General features: G+C 40.9%; 1 protein-coding gene and 1 non-coding gene across 2 annotated transcripts in view; both read left to right on the top strand.

Annotated features, from left to right (window-relative positions):
• The window catches only part of JAK1 (Janus kinase 1), a 237,341-nt gene that overhangs the window by 38,103 nt on the left and 178,034 nt on the right, over positions 1 to 21,204 (top strand). The window lies entirely within an intron of this gene.
• On the top strand, positions 5,349 to 5,456 carry LOC116272019. Its single transcript, XR_004180747.1, has one exon. It is a non-coding gene; the product is annotated as a U6 spliceosomal RNA (small nuclear RNA).

Below are 21,204 nucleotides of genomic sequence, written 5' to 3'. Positions count from 1 at the left end.
TGATGAATATAGAATGCACTCCAGCCTGGGCTACAGAGCGAGACTCCGTCTCAAAAAAAAAAAAAAAAAAAAGAAATAAACTTTTTAAATTAGATAGTGTAAGTGCCATGGAGAAAAATAACACTGGGAAGGAGAATAAGAATTGTGAGGGGACTGCTATTTTAATTAGTCAGGGAAGGACTCACTGATGAGACAGCACATGAGCAGAGACCTCAAGGAGATGAGGCATTGAGTTACTAGGGTAGCTGAGGGAAAAGCATTCCAGGCAAAGGAAATATTTCAGATGAGAAACTCCAGGCAAAGGAATTATTTCAGACGAGAAACCTAAGGCATAGATTGACTTACTGAGGTTTCACCCAAAGGAATCATAAAAAGAGCTCAGGCAGTTCTGTGGAACACAACAGCACTCTACTTCCCTTCTGTGAGCTTGATTATAGGTAAGAGCAGAATAAGAGCAAAAAAGGCTGGGCGGCTGTTGGGGTTGTGCCAGCTGTGGCAGTGTGCCATGCAGACCTCCCTTCCAGAAAGAACCTGCTGCAAGGAATGCAGAATGCTTGCTGACAACTTCCAGTCTGACTCTGCCCCAGCATCCAGGGTGCAGCACTTTCTCCCAGGCAGCCCTCTACCAATGACTGAGCATGGCAGGAGTACAAGGGCATAACCACTGCCATACAACGTGGGACTTTTTTGAGGGCAATCCTTGTGCCAGACTCCCTATTAGGCTGGCCAGGACATTTCCAGAGCTGCACCACAGTCTGAGACTTTATTGACCCACACAATCATCCTTCCTTACCCTTCTCCTTTTACAAGTCTCAGACCTGCAACATGGTTTTAAGGCTTTCCCTGCCCTCTCCAGCTCCCTTCTCCTTTTGCCTTTCACAGTTATTACACCCCAGTGCTTTCACTTATAAACCCATCCTGGTGTCTGTCTGCTTCCTAGAGGACCCAGATTGACAGGAAGCAGAGCAAAAATACATGTAAGGAGATTTTACTCTGCTGCTTCTGCCGGCATCAGTCAGAGATAGACCAAGGGAATTGGAGGAGGTCAGTTGGCAGTGATGTCAAGGATGATCAGAGTTTCCAGATAATTGGCTGGGTGCGGTGGCTCACACCTGTAATCCCAGCACTTTGGGAGGCTGAGGTGGGTGAATCACTTGAGGTCAGGAGTTCAAGACCAGCCTGGCCAACATGGTGAAACCCCATCTCTACTAAAAGAAAAAAAAAATAGCCGGGTGTGGTGATGTGTGCCTGTAGTCCCATTTACTCAAGAGACTGAGCCAGGAGAATAGCTTGAACCCAGGAGGCAGAGGTTGCAGTGAGTCGAGATCGCACCACCGTACTCCAGCCTAGGCAACAGAGTGAGACTCGGTCTTAAAAAAAAAAAAAGTTTCCAGATAGCCAGCCCTACCCAGGCCATCTCAAGTAGTATACAATCTGAATGAAACCTGCTTATTTAAAAAAAAAAAAAATTTTTTTTTTTGAGACAGCCTTACTCTATTGCTCAGGCTAGAGTACAGTGGCGCGATCTCAGCTCATTGCAGCCCCCACCTCCCAGGTTCAAGCAATTCTCCTACCTCTCTGGCTCCGGAGGTGCACTCTGCCACGCCTGGCTAATTTTTGTATTTTTTAGTAGAGATGGGGTCTCACCATGTTAGCCAGGTTGGTCTTGAACTCCTGGCCTCAGGTGATCCACCTGCCTCTGCCTCCCAAAGTGCTGGGATTACAGGTGTAAGTCACTGCGCCTGGCCAAACCTTCTTATTTAAAATGCAAACAATTTCAAAAGCAACTCCTCTAGAAACTCATAGCAGCCAGATGGCTGCCCCTAAGCTTTCCTTATGTAGAAATTCTGAGGCTACCAATGGAACAGTTTTAAACCCTTCCTTCCTTCTTTCCTGTTCTGGAGGAGGAAGGGATTAGTTAACATACTAGAATCCAGAGGGGCAGTGTGCTTTGAGAGGGGAAGTTGGCACTCATTTCCACTCCTGGAAGCCAAACCATGGGATTCTGAGGTCTCCAGGGACATTTTCTAGATCTCCAACTGTGATGATCATCTCTGTCTTATACCCCAGGCTGTGTTCAAAGGACTACCTGTGTCTGGCTCACCATGTTCCGCTGATATTCCAGCCAGAAACCATTCTCAGTGTTGGTAGAACAATGCTCTAATCACATAGCTGAAATTACAGTTTGGGGCTCAGTAAGGTAATGGTTCAAAAGATTTTCTGTGGAAATCTCTGCAGTCCCATCCGGAAAGCAAACACTGGCTGGATAGGAAGCAGCCTTGGGGTGGGATCACATGGAAAGCAGGTAGACAAAGTTATGACCCAGGATTTCAGAGTGAATATCTTCTATGTGCCAGGCACTTTTACAAGTTTATATTTCTAAAACCAACCTATGATGCTGGAATTATACTTTGAGGTAATTGCTACTTTATGGCTTAGAAAAATGTGGTTTGGCTGGGTGTGATGGCTCATCCCTATAATCCCAGCATTATGGGAGGTCGAAGCAGGAGGATCACTTGAGTCCAGGAGTACAAGACTAGCCTGGGCAACATGGCAAAACCCCATCTCTACAAAAAATATGAACATTAGGCAGGCATGGTGGTATGCACCTGTAGTCACAGCTACTCAGGAGGCTGAGCTGGAAGGATTTCTTGAGCCTAGGAGGTTGAGGCTACAGTGAGCTATGATCATGCCAGTGCACTCTAGCCTGGGTGACAGAGTAAGACCGTGTCTCAAAAAAGGAAAGAAAAGAGAAAGAAAGAAAGAAATGTGATTTGGAAGGTTAAGTGATTTTTTCCAAGGTCATAGTGCTAGCAAGTAGCAAACCTAGGATTCGAGCCAGGTCTTCAGATGCTAAATTTAGTGACATTTTAATGATTTTACTGCTGGCTAACTATTCTTTTGCCTTTATCTATATTCCTGTGTCAATAATAGTATTTTACTCTGTGGCCTCACCTCTTTGCTTAGTTGCTTAGATAAAAATCATGTTGATTTTTAGTGAGGCCGTGGTTGGGAAGCACTGTAGTGGACATTTGCTAGTTTTTGATATCCCTGACATCCCTTTTCCTCCTCTTTTGGTAAATGTATTCTAATTTCTCTCTGGAGAACTCGCTTCTCCCCTACTTGGAATCCGTGTGTTTCGGGTGGACTGTAACCCTTGCTTTGGAAATGGGGTCTGTGAATCCCCCTAAATCAGTGTACCTATTCCTCTTGGCCACTGCAGTTCGGATTGGTCTGTAATCAGTCAGGACCTGTAAGTCTTTTTGCCAGTGCTTCTGTGAGCAAGCACTCTTCTCCAGTTGGCCTGAACCTGGAAGAATGTGTGACTGGAGATGCTATAGCCATCTTGCTGTTCTAATTGGTGAGGCCTGTCCAAGAATGGGGCTCACACAGTGAAAACAGAGCTAAGAGGGGAGGAGGAAGAAATCTGGTCCTGGTGTCACTTTTTTTTTTTTTTTTTTTGAGACAGAGTTTTGCTCTTGTTGCCCAGGCTGGAGTGCAATGGCGTGATCTTGGCTCACTGCAACCTCCGCCTCCCGGGTTCAAACGATTCTCGTGCCTCAGCCTCCTGAGTAGCTGAGATTACAGGTGCCTGCCACCACGCCCAGCTAATTTTTGTATTTTTAATAGAGACAGGGTTTCACCATGTTGGCCAGGCTGGTCTCAAACTCCTGACCTCATGTGATCTGCCCATCTTAGCCTCCCAAAGTGCTGGGATTACAGGTGTGAACCACCACCCCCAACCTTTTTTTTTTTTTTTTGCTCTGGACCAGGACATTCTTGAAGCCAGAACTACCTCCAAGAACTTTCAGGTCTGTGATACAACAAATTCCATGAATGCTTAAATTAATAATGTAGGTTGGATTTTTGGTTACTTTCAACTGCAAGAGGCTTACCTGTTACAACAGACTTTCTCAATTCAATTTCACTCGTTAAGAACCAATTAGGACTCAACAATAAAAAGACAAATTACCCAATTTAAAATGAACAAATGATATGAATAGACATTTCCCCAAAGAAGATGTACAAGTAGCCAATAAACTCTTGAAAAGATGTTCAACATCATTAATCATTAGGAAAATGCAAATCAAAACCACAATGAGATATAACTACACCCCCTAGGATGGCTGTAATAAAAAATATGAACAACAAGTGTTGGAAGGATATGGAGAAATTAGAACCCTTGTACCTTGCTGGTAGGAATGTAGGTGGTACAGCCACTTTGGAAAACAGTCTGACAGGTCCTCAAACAATTAAACATGCAGTTACCAGCTATTCTACTCCCAGGTATATACCCCCCAAAAATGAAAATATATGTCCACAAAACGTTTTGTACAAGAATGCTCATAATACTTGTATTCATAACAGCCGAAAATGGAAAACAACTCAAATGTCCAGCAATAGGAGATTGGATAAACACATTGTGATATATTCATACAAAGGAATACTCCTCAACAATAAAAGGAACAAGCCACTGATACTTGCAAAAAAAAAAAAAAAAAGATGATTCTAGAACCATGGTGAGTGAAAGACACCAGACGCAAAATAATAAATGTGGTATGACTCTAGTTATATGCGGTCCCAGAACAGGCAAACTAATCTATGGTGATAGGATCAGAAAGTGTTCCCTCCGCCAGGCGCGGTGGCTCATGCCTGTAATCCCAGCACTTTGGGAGGCCGAGGCGGGTGGATCACGAGGTCAGGAGATCGAGACCATCTTGGCTAACACGGTAAAACCCCGTCTTTACTAAAAATACAAAAAATTAGCCGGGCGTGGTGGCGGGCGCCTGTAGTCCCAGGGAGGCTGAGGCAGGAGAATGGCATGAACCCGGGAGGCAGAGCTTGCCTCTGCACTCCAGCCTGGGCACCAGGGCGAGACTCTGTCTCAAAAAAAAAAAAAAAAAAGAGGTTCCCTTAGTCAGAAGGAAAGGGATTTGACTAGAAAGGGACAAGAGGATGAGACAACTTTCTGGAAGTTTAGATGGTAGTAACATGAATGTGTACAATTATTGAAATCCATTGGCCAAGCATGGTGGCTCAGGCTTGTAATCCCAGTGCTTCAGGAGGCCGAGGTGGGAGGATTGCTTGAGGCCAGGAATTCAAGACCAGCCTGGGCAACATAGCTGGTCTTAAAAAAAAAAAAAAATTAGCCCAGTATGGCTATGTATGCCTGTGTCTCCAGATACTCAGGAGGCTGAGGTGGGAGAATCACTTAAGCCCAGGGGCTTGAGGTTGAGGTTGCAGTGAGCCATGATTACTCCACTGTACTTCAGCCTGGATGACAGAATGAGACTCTGCCTCTAAAATTTTTTTTAAAAGTCATTGAATTGAACCTTAAGATCAGCATATTAAATACTTCACTTAAAAATAATTAATACTTGGAATGATACAGAGAAGATTAGCATGGCCCCTGTGTAAGGATGACAGGAAAAAAAAATACTGTGTTTTAAATGTTTACTGCTTCCTCACTTTTCATGAGGAAAAAAAGCATCCACTGAATTTATATGATCTAACAGGTGTGAAAAACTCCCTATCAAAAAATATCATTCCCCACCAACTTAAGAATAGACTGAATTTCCCCTGATTAGCTTCTCCTTTGATATATACATTGAAAGCCCTAAATAAAATGCTATATTAATTTCCCCAATGAATATTTTAGCATGACACTAATGTATGAAGTTGGTTCTCCTCCCTCTTAGCAAGGTACTGCAACCCAGTATTGACTATGTTAAAGTCTAAAAATAAATAAGATAATAAAAATAATAAAATGGTGATTACCTTCTTCAAGTTGCTTAGAAGTCTGAAGAGGCACCAACCCTTACAAACGAAATTTTCACTTTGGCTGACTCAGTCTCATTTGTTAATTTTTTCTTTACATCACCCCACCTCCCAGCTTTATGCCTCATCACTTACTACCTACTGATCAGTTTAATGGGCCTCAGAAAGGCTATGGAAATCCTAAAATGCAGAGTCATTTACAGACTTCCCTCACATGAGCCCTCAAATCCCTATGGGTGCACTGGAATATCCATTTTGTTGGTGATTTATGGGTTAGAAAGAGCCCTTAATTGCTTCACTAGCATGGACTTCTCTGTGACCAAGAAAAATAAAAAATAAAATAAATGGCAATGTGGGCTCCTTTAAGAGAAAGGAGAGGGGACATTACACAAGAAAAATGTTATTTTCCAATATCAAGAAAATTCATTAGCAAACACATTATAATGCACTCAAGTAGTCATCACCCTGAATTGTTTTGGAAGAGGCCCTGCTTTGGAAAAACACAGGGCAAAAACATTACTCCTGTAGCTTGGCACAATGAGATGGCAGGATGACAAATGTCTTATTCTCTACAGTGCCTTAATATTTACGGGACATCTGCTACTGTGTATTTCTCCCTCCCTTGAGTCACCTTTATCACAGTCTAACATTGTGTTATTGCTGTTTCCCATTCCACCTGTTACAGTGATAAGATACAGCTCTACTCCTCCAGTGTGTGGGAAGCAAATTAGTCTGAAAGTCAGGAGGCTGAGCTTCTAGTTCCATTGTTGTACTAACTGTGCACTCTTAGGCAAATATTACAAATTATCTTGGTTTTATGTCCTCTTCTAAAAAAATGGGAAGTATAATAGACATGGTTCCAATGAAATGAAAGCTAAGACTTACCCCGAGCCATTAAGGGTTCCTCATAGAACCAATATATAGAAAAGGGGTGATATATCCTTAATAGCAGTAATTAGATTGCTGCTATCTAGTGGGGATAGACAGGGAGAGCTATGTTTAGAACTCAGGGATTCAATGACCAACTTCTTAGCATTCCTTGGCCCAGTGGTCTGCTCAATGGAAAAGTGCAGCCACCCAATAAAGACAAGATTATCAGTGTCTCATATCCTACATGCAACGAAGTTTGTGTCTCTCCAAATCTACTTTGGAAAATAGGCAAAAGCATCTTTATTATGGGACAAGTAGCCTGGGACAAGGAAAGAGGTAAAATACATCCTGCTGAAGTGCTGATGGAAGGAAAGAGCAGAAGTGGGAGGTGGAAGAAGGTAGCCTTGAATACCAGTGTATGCCTTATCACCAGCTGCAGAAGCAGGGGTTATACCAACTGTAATTTCAATCCCTTGGTCATTTATTCTTCTCCCCAAACCTTGTATTTTAAAAGAAAAACACTGGAAGTGGCTACCATTTTTAGATTCAGGTGGACATGTGAGCAACTTCTCATCACTCCGAATCTACTCTTTGCCCAGCTCCATTCTGCTGGGTTCCCTGGATGGTTAACCTAAATGCATTACATCCACAGATTCTCTTGTGTTCTGGCTTCAGGTTGGGTTCAGCAACAAGGAGCACAGACAGAAGACTGGGAGACGGAAGGGAGAAGAGCAAGATCAGGGTATTTATCCCCTTTGTATGAGGTCACTGTTCTGTGAACTGGCTCTGTCTTTCCACTAGAGGTCATAGCTCAAGCTATGTCATGAGCAGCTCTCTCCACATAGCTCTATCTCCTGGTTCTAATAAAGGCTTTCTTTCCTTGCTCCAATGGGTGGGAAAGGCACGCCAAGTTACTAGTTCTAGAGTATTTTGTTACCACTTTTGTAGATGGTCCACACCTTTGTAGATGGTCCTTTTAAATTAAACTCTTCTCAAATTATCAAATTTGTACAAATAATTTCTTTTCTAGTGGAACCCTAACTAATATGGACAAGTTTCTTATAGGAACCACAAGCGGTAATTGTAAAATCAGGTAGGATTTATTAAAATGTGTGGAAGTTTCTTTGAAGAATATAATGACTTTGTAGAAGTTCAAATGAAACATATGCAATACATATAGAAAAGTGCATAAAGCATATATGTGCAGTTTGAATAATTATAAAATGAACAGCTATATAACCAGTACTGTGATCCAGATATAAAATATTGCTGCCTCCCCAAAAGCACAGTGAGTCGTTTCCAGGTTCAAGCTACTCAGAACAATGATGCTAAGAAAATTCTTGTACTTGTCTATAGTACACATTGCAAGAGTTCTCTAGGACGGTGATTTACAGTCTTTTGGTGATAATGTGGAGTGGTGATGGGAGTTCTCATGAGCTGTTGCTGAGAGTATAAATTAGCACAAGCACTTTGAAAGAATGTGGCATTGTCTAGCAAAACTAAAGTGACATGCACCTTCTTTTTTTTTTTTTTTTTTTTGAGATGGAGTTTCGCTCTTTTTGCCCAGGCTGGAGTGCAATGGCATGATCTCAGCTCACTGCAACCTCCGCCTCCTGGGTTCAAGCGATTCTCCTGCTTCAGCCTCCCATGTAGCTGGAATTACAGGCATGCACCACCACGCCTGGCTAATTCTGTATTTTTAGTAGAGACGGGATTTCACCATGTTGGCCAGGCTGGTCTTGAACTGTTGACCTCAGATGATCCACCCGCCTCAGCCTCCCAAAGTTCTGGGAGTATAGGCGTGAGCCACTGTGCCCGGCCTTGTTTTTCTTCTTCTTCTTCTTTTTTTTTTTTTTGAGACAGACTCTCACCCTGTCACCTAGGCTGGAGTGCAGTAGCGCGATCTCGGCCCACTGCAACCTCTGCTTCCCAGGTTCAAGCAATTCTCCTGCCTTAGCCTCCTGAGTAGATGGGATTACAGGCACCATGCTAATTTTTGAATTTTTAGTAGAGATGGGGTTTCATCACATTGGCCAGGCTGGTCTTGAACTCCTGGCCTCAAGTGATCCACCTGCCTTAGCCTCCCAAAGTGTTAGGATTACAGGTGTGAGCCATGTGCCTAGCCTCACATCTTCTGACATAGCAACTTTGCTAATTTGCATGATGTTTGCTATAGATTTTCTGTAGGTACCCTATTTGACTTAAAAGTTTCCTTTTATTTCAAGTTTAGTGATTTTTAAAATTAAGAATACATATTGACTTTTTTTACCATTCACTTTTCCTAAATATGTTTGGGGGGTCATATGGGTTCTCTCCTTTATTTTATTAATCTGACAAATTACATTGATTCATTTTCAAATATTAAACCAATTTTGTATTCCTAGAATACACTTAACTTGCTTTTCTCTATTATCTTTTTGTATTGCTGGATTCAGTTTGCTAATATATTGTTTCAGATTTTTTTCAACATATATCCACAGGTCAAATTAGGTTGTAATTTTATTTTGCCATAGTCTTCACATGAATTTTAGTGTCTTATGAGTTTGAGAATTGTTCCCTCTTGTATGTGTTTATGTGATATTAAAATACTTTGTTCGTTAAAAGATTGGTGGAACTCACATGAAAGGTCCTGGAATTTTCTTCGTGGATTTTCTGTAAACAATTCAATTTATTTAATGATCATGGGATTGTTCAGGATTAATTGTTATTATTATTATTATATTATTTTATTTTGTTTTTGAGACAGGGTCTCGCTCTGTCGCCCAGGCTGGAGTGCAGTGGTGCAATCTCAGCTCACTGCAAGCTCCGCCCCCCCGCCCCGGGTTCATGCCATTCTCCTTCCTCAGCTTCCCTAGTAGCTGGGACTACAGGCGCCCGTCACCACGCCCGGCTAATTTTTTTGTATTTTTAGTGGAGACGGGGTTTCACCGTGTTAGCCAGGATGGCCTCGATCTCCATCTCTTGACCTCGTGATCCGCCCGCCTCAGCCTCCCATAGTGCTGGGATTACAGGCGTGAGCTACCGTGCCCGGCCTGTATTATTTTTTTCAAATGCTCTCTTAGCAGAATCACGCTCGTGTTTTTTACATATCTTTATAAGGTTTGTTGATTTTTCCCCGAGGAAATTAGTCCATATAGTGTACTTTGTCAAATGGATTAACGTTAAGTCATTCGTTATATCCTCTTATTATCTTCCAGTGTGTACAACATCTGAAGTAATATCCCCTTTTTCACTCCTGATAGCGTGTGTGTGTGGTTGTGTGTGTGTTCTCTCTCACTCCCTCTGTGTGTGTGTATGTGTGCCTCTCATTAGTCTCACCAAAGATTTTAGTCTTCTCAAAGAATCAATCAACTATCGGCTTTATTGTTCCTATTACATAGTTTTTCTATTTTATACATTTTTGTTCTTATTTGTTGTCTCTTTCCTACTACTTTATTTCTGTTTATCTTGCAGTTTATTTCTAATATCCTGAGGTGGATGCTTGGTTCATTTACTTTTAGCCTTTTTTCTTTTCTAATATAAAATGTAAGGCTATAAATCAGCTCTGTAAACAATTTTTAGCTATTACTCTACAAGTTTTTGATATGAAGTAATTTTTAAATAACTCACACATTTTAAAAAGGCACAGTTCATGGCCAGGCGTGGTGGCTCACACCTGTAATGCCAGCACTTTGGAAGGCCGAGGCAGGCGGATCACCCAAGGTCAGGAGTTCGAGACCAGACTGGCCAACATAGCAAAACCCCGTCTCTGCTAAACAAAAATTAGTCGGGCGTGGTGGCGGGCACCTGTAATCCCAGCTACTCGGGAGGCTGAGGCAGGAGAATCTCTTGAACCTAGGAGGTGGAGGTTGCAGTGAGATCCCACCACTGCACTCCAGCCTAGGCAACAAGAGCAAGACTCTGTCAAAAAACAAAAAGGCACAGTTCACAATGAAAAATTTTTTCCACTATGATTTCTTCTTTGACCCATGAGTTATTTGGAAGCATGGTTTTAATTTTCCAAACATGGAGATGCTCTGTTTACCTTTTTGTTATTGATTTATAGTTAGATCACATTAGGTCAGAAAACATCTTCTGTATTAATCTTGTAAAATCTGTTGAGGCTTGCTTTAATGACTATGTATGAGTACATTTTTGAAATATTATGTGTGGACTTCAGAATTTTTTTCTGCAGTTGTTGAATGAAATATATATAATCTCTATTAGATCAATTTTATTAATCATTATTGTTTGAATCCTCTAATGATTTATTTTTATTTTTATTTTTTTTTTTGAGACAGCGTCTCCCTCTGTCGCCCAGGTTGGAGTGCAGTGGCGCAATTTCAGCTCACCGTAACCTCTGCCCCCTGGGTTCAAGCCAGGGGCTTGTGCCTCCTTGTGCTTGTGCCTCAGCCTCCCGAGTAGCTGAGACTACAGGCTGTGCCACTACACCCAGCTAATTTTTATATTTTTAGTAGCGATGGAGTTCCGCCATGTTGGCCAGGCTGGTCTTGAACTCCTGAGCTCAGGTGATTCACCTGCCTTGGAGGCCTCCCAAAGTTCTGGGATTACAGGCGTGAGCCATCACTCCCAGCCTATTTAATGATTTTTCTTCTTGTTCTATCAATTATTGAGAGATGTATTTTTTAATTTCCCATGTAATTGTAGATTTGTCCATTTCTCTGTATGGATCTTCTGATTTTTCCCTCATATAATTTGTGGCTGCACTACTACTTTACATTTCTACGAATTTTCCTATTTGAGCTATTTCATGTCAGTGTAGTTATACAATATTTGTCCTTTTGCATCTAGCTTATTTCATTTAGCATATGTCTTCAAGGTTTATCTATGTTGGGGCATATATTAGAACTTCACTCCCATTTATGTCTGAATAATATTCCATTGTATGTATATACCACATTTTATTCATACATGTGTTTGAAACATGGGTTATTTCCACCTTTTGACTATTGTAAATAATGCTACAATGAACACTGGTATACAAGTACCTGTTTGAATCCTTGCTTTCAATTCTTCGTGATATGTGTATAATACTTAGGAGTGGAATTGCTGGGCCATATGGTAATGCTATTTTTAGCTTTTTGAGGAATTGCCAAATTGTTTTCAATAATGATTTTTGGCTTAAAGTCTATTTTGTGTACTCAACATAAGAATGCCAGCTCTTTTGGAGTTATATTTGCAGGGTAGATCTATTTCCATTTTTATATTTCAACCTATTTGAATATTTATCAATTTTTATCCATTCTGAGAAGCTTTGTCTTTTAACTGAAGTATTTAATCCATTTATATTTTATTTATTTTAGTTAACTGATATTAGTAACTAATATTTTAAATCTATCACTTTACATTTTGCTTTCTCTTTGCTTTACTTTTATATACTTCTTTTTCTCTTCTTTTTTTGTATTATTTTTATTCCTTTTTTTAAACTCTAATAGTTTATAAGCTATATTTTGTCATTTTTTTTTTAGAGTTTAGCCTAGCATGTTTATATGTATATATCACCTATTAAGTAAAAAGTTAGTCACTAACGTTATTCTTGTGCTCAATACCACAAAAACGAAACAGTAACTTCATTTACTCTCTTCTTAATTTGCATGCTTTTATTTTTGTGTATTTATCGTACTTTTTCATCTCATATTACATTGTTATGTTGTGTTATGCACAATTTTGCATTGTTTACATTTATTCATGTACTTACCACTCTCTTTACTCTTCATTCTTTCTTGTACCTCAGAGCATCCATCTAGGATCACATTCTTTCTTCCAGAATGACACCCTTCTGAATTCCTTTTAATAGCAAAGTCTCTGTGTTTCTATTTGGTTTTATAAATGTATATATTTATACTATCCTCATTCTTGAAAGATTTTTTTCACTAAGAATAGAATAATAGATTATCAATTATTTTCTTTCAACCCATGGAGTATGTTAATGTATTGTCATTTGGCTTCCATTGCAGCTACTGAGAAGTCAGTGGTCTCTCTGCCATTCCTTTGATAATGATCTCCACACTTGTCCTGCCCTCAAATTTTTTCCTTTGGTGTTCACTTGAATCTGAGTATGAATTTTTCTTTCTTTTTCTCCTTTCTTTCCTTTCCCTCCCTCCCATTCTCTGTTTCTTTCTTTTCTTTCTTCCTTCTTTCCTTTTCCTTCTTTTTTCCCTTTCCCTCCCTCTTTTCTTCTTTTTCTTCGTCTCCTTCTGCTCCTGCCCCCTTCCTTCCTGGGATTTGTTTGGTCTTTTGAGTGTGTGAATTAATTTCATTCATAGGTTCTGGAAAAGTTTAGGCCAGTATTCTTCAAATACTGTTTCTGCCATATAATCTCTCTTCTTCTAGTGCTCTAATTAAATATGTGTTAGACTTTCTCACTCTATCTTCTATGAATTTTAATTTCTCTTTCATATATTGTATTTCTTTAAATTTCTGTGCTTCATTCTGTAAAATCTTATGACCCAACCTTCTTGTTCTCTAATTCTCTTTTCAGTTGTATCTAATATGCTGTTAAGCTGCTGGTTTTGGTTTTGCTTTCAATCTCAGTAATGGTAAATTTTATTTCTAGAAGTTTAATTTTATTGTTCTTAAAATTTTGTTGGTCACTTTTTATTGGTTCCAGTATCTTGAACATATTTTCAAGCTCATCTTTTATTTCTTTAACAATAGTAGGCATAATTTTATAATCTGTATCTGATAATTCCAGTGTCTGAAGTCTTTTTTTTTGAGACAGAGTCTCACTCTGGCACCCAGGCTGGAGTGCAGTGGCTGTCTGAAGTCTTGTTGACTCTGTTTCTACTCTTTCCTTTCTTCTAGCTCTCATGTGTGGTGCTTATTATGTATGCTTAGTTGTTTTTTACCAGTACTGCTTGTTAACCTTGAAAAATTATTTGTTATATTAAATACATTGAGACCCAGGATGAGGGTAACTTCTCAAAATGGATTTGTATTTGTTCCTTTGACTCCTAGGGACTTCACCAATATGGCGCCAAATTAAATGAAATTTGTGGCTTCAATTGCTTTGGACCACCCTGTGGTTATAACTTCAATATTGCCAGCAAGTGATTACAAATTTTCAAAGATGAAATTTTTATCTCATTGTACTGGTTAGCAGCAGTCCCTTTAGAGTAGAAATTTGGGGAAAATGTAGCCTTTGAATTCCAGTTCTATTGATGGATTTTCTTGTTTCTTTCAGTTTTTGTTTGTTTGTTTGTTTGTTTGTTTGTTTTTTGAGACAGTCTCACTCTGTTGCCCAGGTTGGAGTGCAGTGGTACGATCTCAGCTCACTGCAAGCTCCGCCTCCCGGGTTCACTCCATTCTCCTGCTTCAGTCTCTGGAGTAGCTAGGACTACAGGTGCCCGCCACCACACCCAGCTAAATTTTGTTGTATTTTTAGTAGAGACGGGGTTTTCACTGTGTTAACCAGGATGGTCTTGATCTCCTGACCTCGTGATCTGCCTACCTCGGCTTCCCAAAGTGCTGGGATTACAGGTGTGAGCCACTGCCCCCAGACTTTTATTTTTTTTAATTTTTAATTTTTTTTTTGAGACAGGGTCTTACTCTTGTCACTCAGGCTGGAGTACAGTAGTGTGGCACAAACACGTGCAGCCTTGAACTCCTGAGCTGAAGTGATATTCCTGCCTCAGCCTCTCCAGTAGCTGGGACCACAGGTGCAGCCCATCATGCCTAGCTAATTTGGTGAATTTTCTTTTGTACTTTCCTCCTTAGGAGTTAGAGGCTCAAATTGGCTGTATTGGCAAATGTCCTCAGGGCAAAAGTGACTTCAGTATTCAGTATACCTTAGATTTTGTGCTGCTGATTCCTTACTGTCTTATGAGTACTTTGATGCTTCTAATTTTATTTCTAATAATTATTTTAATATTTGATACTCGATCTTCAATCTAACATTCTTAGTTGTCAGTTTCTATAGTCAGGTGACTGAGGTGAGCTGCCCTAGGCTGGCTCCTGGACTGGTGTCCACTGAGGCCTCACAGGTGAGCTCTTTATCGTCTTCTGCTGGTATCTTTACTCAGCAGCTGGGGTATTTCCTAGGATAGTCCTTTTTCTCTACTTGGTCAGGATCTTAGACCTCAGACCTCAGACGACTCAGACCACCATGGTTCTCACCAGCGCTATAGGCCTGTTTGAGTCTCGGCCACAGCTTCTGTTTAACAACTTCCTCTCCACTTCTGCTGTGGGGTCACTTCAACCTCCCCATGACAGAGCCGTTATCTCTCAGCTGAGCTGGGTTCTGTGTTCTCCACCAGAGATGCAGGAACATCTGAGTGCCTTTCACATCACACAGGAGCTAACAGGTGCCCACACTGGGCCCTCTTTTTCTGACTACTCTATTTTGCTCTCTTTCCTCTTCTGGGCCTACCCAATTGTACTGCTGACTCACCTTAACTAGTGATTTCTTTCTGGAATCCCAAATGGGAAATAGAAGAGAAATCCCTCAGGCCTTAGCCTTCCCCTCAATCGGTCTAAAACACCTTCCTTCCCTGGGATTTATTCCTGGCATCGAGAGAACTTTTTATTACCTAGTTTTCCTAACTCCACTTCCCTTCTTCTCCCTGCCATCCACTAGAACAGGAAGAGGTTCAGACATTCCACTTCCTCAACATCTTATCCTTGCTCCATCCTGGGACAGCGAGCTCAATGGTCTAGTCATCACAGTGAAAAAATGTGTCTCCTTATACTATAAAAGAAACTATGATCTAGTTTACCAGGTATAACCTTCGATATGTCAGTGGTAGTAAAAGGAATCTGGAAAATATATTTTCTTACCTTTCTTCTGGCTTTCTAAGTAACTATTTCAATGAAAAATCCTATTTTGGATATCAGAAGCTGGTTTTTTGTTTTTTGTTGGTGGTGGTTTGTTTTTTGAGACAGGGTGTTGCTCTGCCACCCAGGCTGCTACAGCTTCAATCTCCCAGGCTCAACTGATCCTCCTGCCTCAGCCTCCCAAGTAGCTGGGACTACTGGCATGCACCACCACACCCAGCTTATTTTTTGATTTTTTGCAGAAATGAGGCCTCACAATGTGGCTCAGGCTGGTCTCAAACTCCTGAGCTCAATCAGTCCTCCTGCCTTGGCCTACCAAAGTGCTGAGATTATAGGCATAAGCCACTGTGTCCAGCCAGAAGCTGATTTTTAACTCTCCCTTTTAAAATTTTTACTTTGACAGTTCTAATCCCACCCTCCACACACTGCCCCCGGGCAAATGAATGCTTTTGGTCTACTAAAGAAAAGATCATATACATGAAAATGAAAAAGAAAAAAGCACATTAATATGTTTCATAAATATTCAAGTTGTGAATATAAACATATATATTATTACTATTATTTTAGAGATAGAGTCTGTCTCTATTACCCAGGCTTGAGTGCAGTGGTGCAATTGTAGCTTACTACAGCCTCAAAGTGCTGGATGGCCTTGAAGTAGGAAAATAGCTTCCTCCCACCTCAACCTCCCAAGTAGCTAGGACTACAGGCACGCCACCATGGCTGGCTAGTTTATTTACTAATTTTTTTTAAGAGACAGGGTCTCACTTTATTGCCCAGCTGGTCTCAAACTGCTAACCTCAAGCAATTCCTCTGCTTTGGCTTCCCAGAATGTTCGGATTACAGGTGTGAGCCACCATGCCTGGCCATCTATTTTTTTTTAAATAAAGAATATTTGTATTGGTTATCTATTGCAGTGTAACAAATTGCCCCAATGTTTAGTGACTTCGAACAATGAACAGTTATTATTTTACAGTTTCTAAAGGTTACAAAATTGGTAGGAGCTTAACTGGATGATACAGTCCAGAGGAAAGCTGGGCTGCAGTCATCAGAAGGCATGACTGAGGCGGGAGGATCAACTTCCAAGCTCATCCACGTGGCTGTTAGCAGGAGGCCTTAGTTTCTTGCTGGCTGTTGGCTGGAGGCCTCAGTTTCTCACCACGTAGGCCTCTCCCCATGACGTGGCAACTGGTTGCCCTCAGAGCAAGCATTCTGAGGGCAGGAGGACAATGGAGAAAGAGGGGGAGAGAGAGAGAGAGAATGTGCATGCGAGAGAGAGCGCAAGCGCAAGAGAGAGCAGGAAGCCACAGTGCCTTGTATGTCCTAGTCTCTGAAGTCACACAATGTCACTTTTGCTTTATTCTATCCATTAGAAGTGAGTCACTAAATCCAGCCCATACCCAAGGGGAGGGCAATTAGATTCTACCTCTTAAAGAGAGTGCCAAAAAACTTGTGGACAATTTAAACCACCACAGCATTCAAAATTGCCCACTTCCTGTGTGTCAAAGTATAAAACTAAGATATAGCAGCAATAAACTGGAGATTACTTGCATGATGGCATCGAAAGTCTAGTGGGTACATGAGCATGAAAATAATCCATTGCAGTGTGCTAAGATAGGGGTCCTAGTTTTCTCTCATGTGACATGGGGGACAGTAGGTTTGGGGGCACATGACTCAATATAAAAATGCCTTTGCATAAGTGTAATTTAGCAAAGGGGATCAAGAGCTGAGATGTAAGAGCCAGAATCCCAGCTCTGCCACTTACTGGCAATGTGACCATGGGCCAGTAACTCATCCTTTCTGTACCTCAGTTTCCTCATCAGTAAGATGGGAGAATGACAGTATTTATCTGATAGGGTCTTTGTGAGAATTAAATGAGTTAGCATATATAAAAGGCTAAACATATGTCTGGATCGTAGCAGGTGTTAGTTATCAATTGTAAACTGCCAGCCACTTCAGAAATGGCAGGTATTATTATTCTAATTTTGAAACTAGGTACATGTCCTTTTCCCTCTCTTATTGAAAATGGAATTAACTTTCTTCCTAATTTAATTATTTTTCATTTCCAGTAAGTTTCCCAATGTAATTTAATTTTTAATGATACATTTGTACTTTTTTCTTTTTAAGCATTTAACAAATGTCATAAAATGTAAATGTCACTCTTTACCTCCACCCCTACCCGCTCATCAATTCCACTTCCTTCCCCAGAGGAAACCACTTTAACAGTTTCATGAATGTTCTTTTAGAAATGTTTCTGCCTATTTAAAAGCTATGTGTTTTTGAAATATTTTAACATAAATGGAATCAAACTATACATATCATCCTATGCAATTTTTTTCTGTAATTAACAGATCTTTTTATCTTAGTGATTATAGCTTTACATCATTCCTTTTAATGACTGTATTAAATTCTGCAGGATGGCTATAGCATAAGTGCTTTAACCATTCTTCTATCGGTGGACATTCAGGTTGTTTCTAACATTTTATTATAAACAAGTGTGTAGTGAGCATAAGCATTTAAATATATTTCCTAACCTTCAAAGATTTTGTGAATATGTTTTCAATTAAGACTTGTTACAAGGGGCCAGGTGCAGTGGCTCACGCCTGTAATCCCAGCACTTCTGGAGGCCAAGACGGAAGGTTTGCTTGAGCCCAGGAGTTTGAGACCAGACTTGGCAACATAGGAAGACCCCTGTCTCTACAAAAGATTTAAAAATTAGCCAGGCACGTGGTATGCACCTGTAGCCCCAGCTACTTGAGAGGTTGAGCTGGGAGGGTCGCTTAAGCCCAGGGAGGCTGAGGCTGCAATAAGTTGTGATCATGCCACTGTACTGCAGCCAGGGCAACAGAGTGAGACCCTGCCACGAAAAAGGAAGAAGAAGAAGGAGGAGGAGGAGGAGGAGGAGGAGGAAGAGAAGGAGGAGAAAGAAGAAGAAGACAACGACGACGACTACTAGTTATTTGAACCTGTACAGCTATAAAGAAATGTCAGCGGGGCATGCTGGCTCATGCCTGTAATTTCAACACTTTGGGAGGCCTTAGTGGGAGCATCACTTGAGGCCAGGATTTTGAGACCAGCCTGAGAAACATAATGAGACCCTGTCTCTTAAAAAAAAAAAAATGAACTTCATAGAAAATTTAAACCTTTTAGTTTGACATTCAGGAATTTCTCTAATGTGACCTCAAACTATTTCTCCAATTTAATCTCTTAGTACTTTTGCATAAACTCATATGTATCAAGCTGCAAATTGCCCTACTCAATGTTACTAGGATACACCATACATATATCTGTCTTCAGGCTTTTGCCTGGGCTTTTCTCCTTGCTTTCCTGCTCCCCTGGGCTTTTCTGTCCTACACTTCTGTAGTGGGTGATCATTAGGTGGTCTGTCCATCCCACAGGGGTGGCTTCCTGGATTCCCACCCTAATCATAGTTGGTTGGATCAGGGGTTGTCACCAAACCCAAGCTGTGCTAATCACAATCTAAATCTCCTGGGAACTTAGAAATAATAAATAAGAGGCCGGGCATGGTGGCTCACTCCTGTAATCCCAACACTTTGGGAGGCTGAGGCAGGTGGATCACCTGAGGTCAGGAGTTCGACACCAGCCTGGATAACATGGTGAAACTTGTTTCTACTAAAAATGCAAAAAGTAGCCAAGCATGGTGGCGCACACCTGTAGCCCCAGCTACTCAGGGGGCTGAGGCAGGAGAATCACTTGAACCCAGGAGGCAGAGGTTGCAGTGAGCCAAGATCGTGCCATTGCACTTCAGCCTGGATGACAGAGGAAAACTCTGTCTCAAAAAGAAAAAAAAAATCATACCTGTAATCCCAGCACTTTGGGAGGCCGAGGTGGGCAGATCAGGAGTTCGAGACCAGCCTGACCAACATGGAGAAACCCCGTCTCTACTAAAAATGCCAAAAATTAGCTGAGCGTGGTGGCATGCACCTGTAGTCCCAGTTACTTGGGAGGCCGAGGCAAGAGAATTGCTTGAACCTAGGAGGCGAAGGTTGTGATGAGCCGTGATTGCACCATTGCACTCCAGCCTGGGTGACAAGAGCAAAACTCCATCTCAAAAAAAAAAAACAAAACAAGAAAGATAGAAATAAGAGTAGGGATCAGCCTCTCTCCAGGTGACCAGACCTGGATCACCACAGGAGTGATGGGGTGGTTATCTGATCCATGGGATCCAGACACACAGGCAAAGTGAGATCCGGCCACTGCACTCCAGCCTGGGCTACAGAGCGAGACTCCGTCTCAAAAAAAAAAAAAAAAAAAAAAAAAAGAACAAGAATAAGACAGACCTACAGAGAGAAGACAAGAGACCAAGTCTGGATGTTTCTCCCGTATGGCACCCGGATCTTCTTCCTTTCTGGAACCCACCTACAGGCCTGCCTTGGGTTCTATCAAATACTGGGCTTCCTGAAGTTGTCTTTGTCCTATTTACATTCATAAAAGTGAGTCTGATTGTGTCTTCCTTTAAGCGCTTATCCAGTTACTTTTGATCTGTGAAGCTTCCTTGACTACCCAAGCCCCAGGCTGAACTTGTGTGCTTGGCTATTATTAGGTCCACTCAGTTGGAACTTAAACTACTGATTTTCATCACTTTGTTTCAAAATCATGATTATCTGACATTACTGGGCAAACAGGAACTGTAGATAAGGAAGATAAGGATTAACATTTTTTTCCTTTTAAAAATGTTAATCATCTTAGATGGAACTTTCTAAGGTCAGATGACAAAACTTACTTAGCTTATTAAATTGAGTGCATTACTATTTAATAATTTCTCGATGGGTCAAGGTAAATATTATGAAGATCAAATACTTTATATACAAGGCATAATTCAGTGAATCTACAGGTTAAGCTAATATGGCAAGTACCTGCTACTGAAACAACAAAATAAGGCCCCTGTTTGAGAAAGGGAAATATGAAATCAGATATATGAGTTCCCCTGTAAGAATGGAAACTGGGCTGGGTGTGGTGGTTTATACCTGTAATCCCAGTGCTTTGGGAGGCCAAGATGGGAGGATTATTTGAGGCCAGGTGTTCAAGATCAGCCTGGGCAACACAGCAAGACCCCATCTCTACAAAATATAAACAAATTAGCCATGCATTGTGGCAAGTACCTGTAGTCCCACCTACTCAGGAGGCTGAGGCAGGAGGATCCCTTGAGCACAGGAGCTCAAGGTTATAGTAAGCTATGAGAGTATCACTGCACTCCAGCCTGGGCAAAAGAGTAAGACCACATCTTTAAAAAATAAAAAAGAAGAAAGAATGGAAGCCATTTTAATTAAAGAAAAGCCACGAAGCGAATCACCTAGACCTGAAGATATTTTCCAATTCAGATACTGTCCTGAAAAATATTTCAGTCTGTGTGGATGAGAAAGCTAAGTTTATGACATAGTGAACTACTAAAAAAACCTTAAGAGATTCATCAGTTTACCAAATACAATTTGAGTTTACCAAACTCACCTCTCCATTTTAAGAAACAGATACTTCTGTATTATTTCTTCACACTTATGTGAAGAGGTAAAATCTCTCTTGCTTAGAAAGCCCATATTTATTGTTTACTTCTATGTTAGTGTGGGCATAATGGTTAGTGAAACATTTAATTGTGAGATGTCCTAAAATGGGTGTGACTGGTGTCTGAGCATGACAGTTCACAAATTGTATTTACTGCTTAACTTACAATAATCTTATTTGGTTTGGTTTGGTTTAGAGCTAAGAGCTAAGACTCTTGTTCCCAACTATAAAACCTCTAGTATAATTTATTTCTGTGTTGTTTTTGTT

The sequence above is a fragment of the Papio anubis genome, chromosome 1 (assembly GCF_008728515.1).
Source record: "Papio anubis isolate 15944 chromosome 1, Panubis1.0, whole genome shotgun sequence".
Classification (NCBI taxonomy): domain Eukaryota; kingdom Metazoa; phylum Chordata; class Mammalia; order Primates; family Cercopithecidae; genus Papio; species Papio anubis.
The sequence above is the reverse complement of the archived record's forward strand: the minus strand, read 5'-3'. Positions and strand labels throughout refer to the sequence as shown.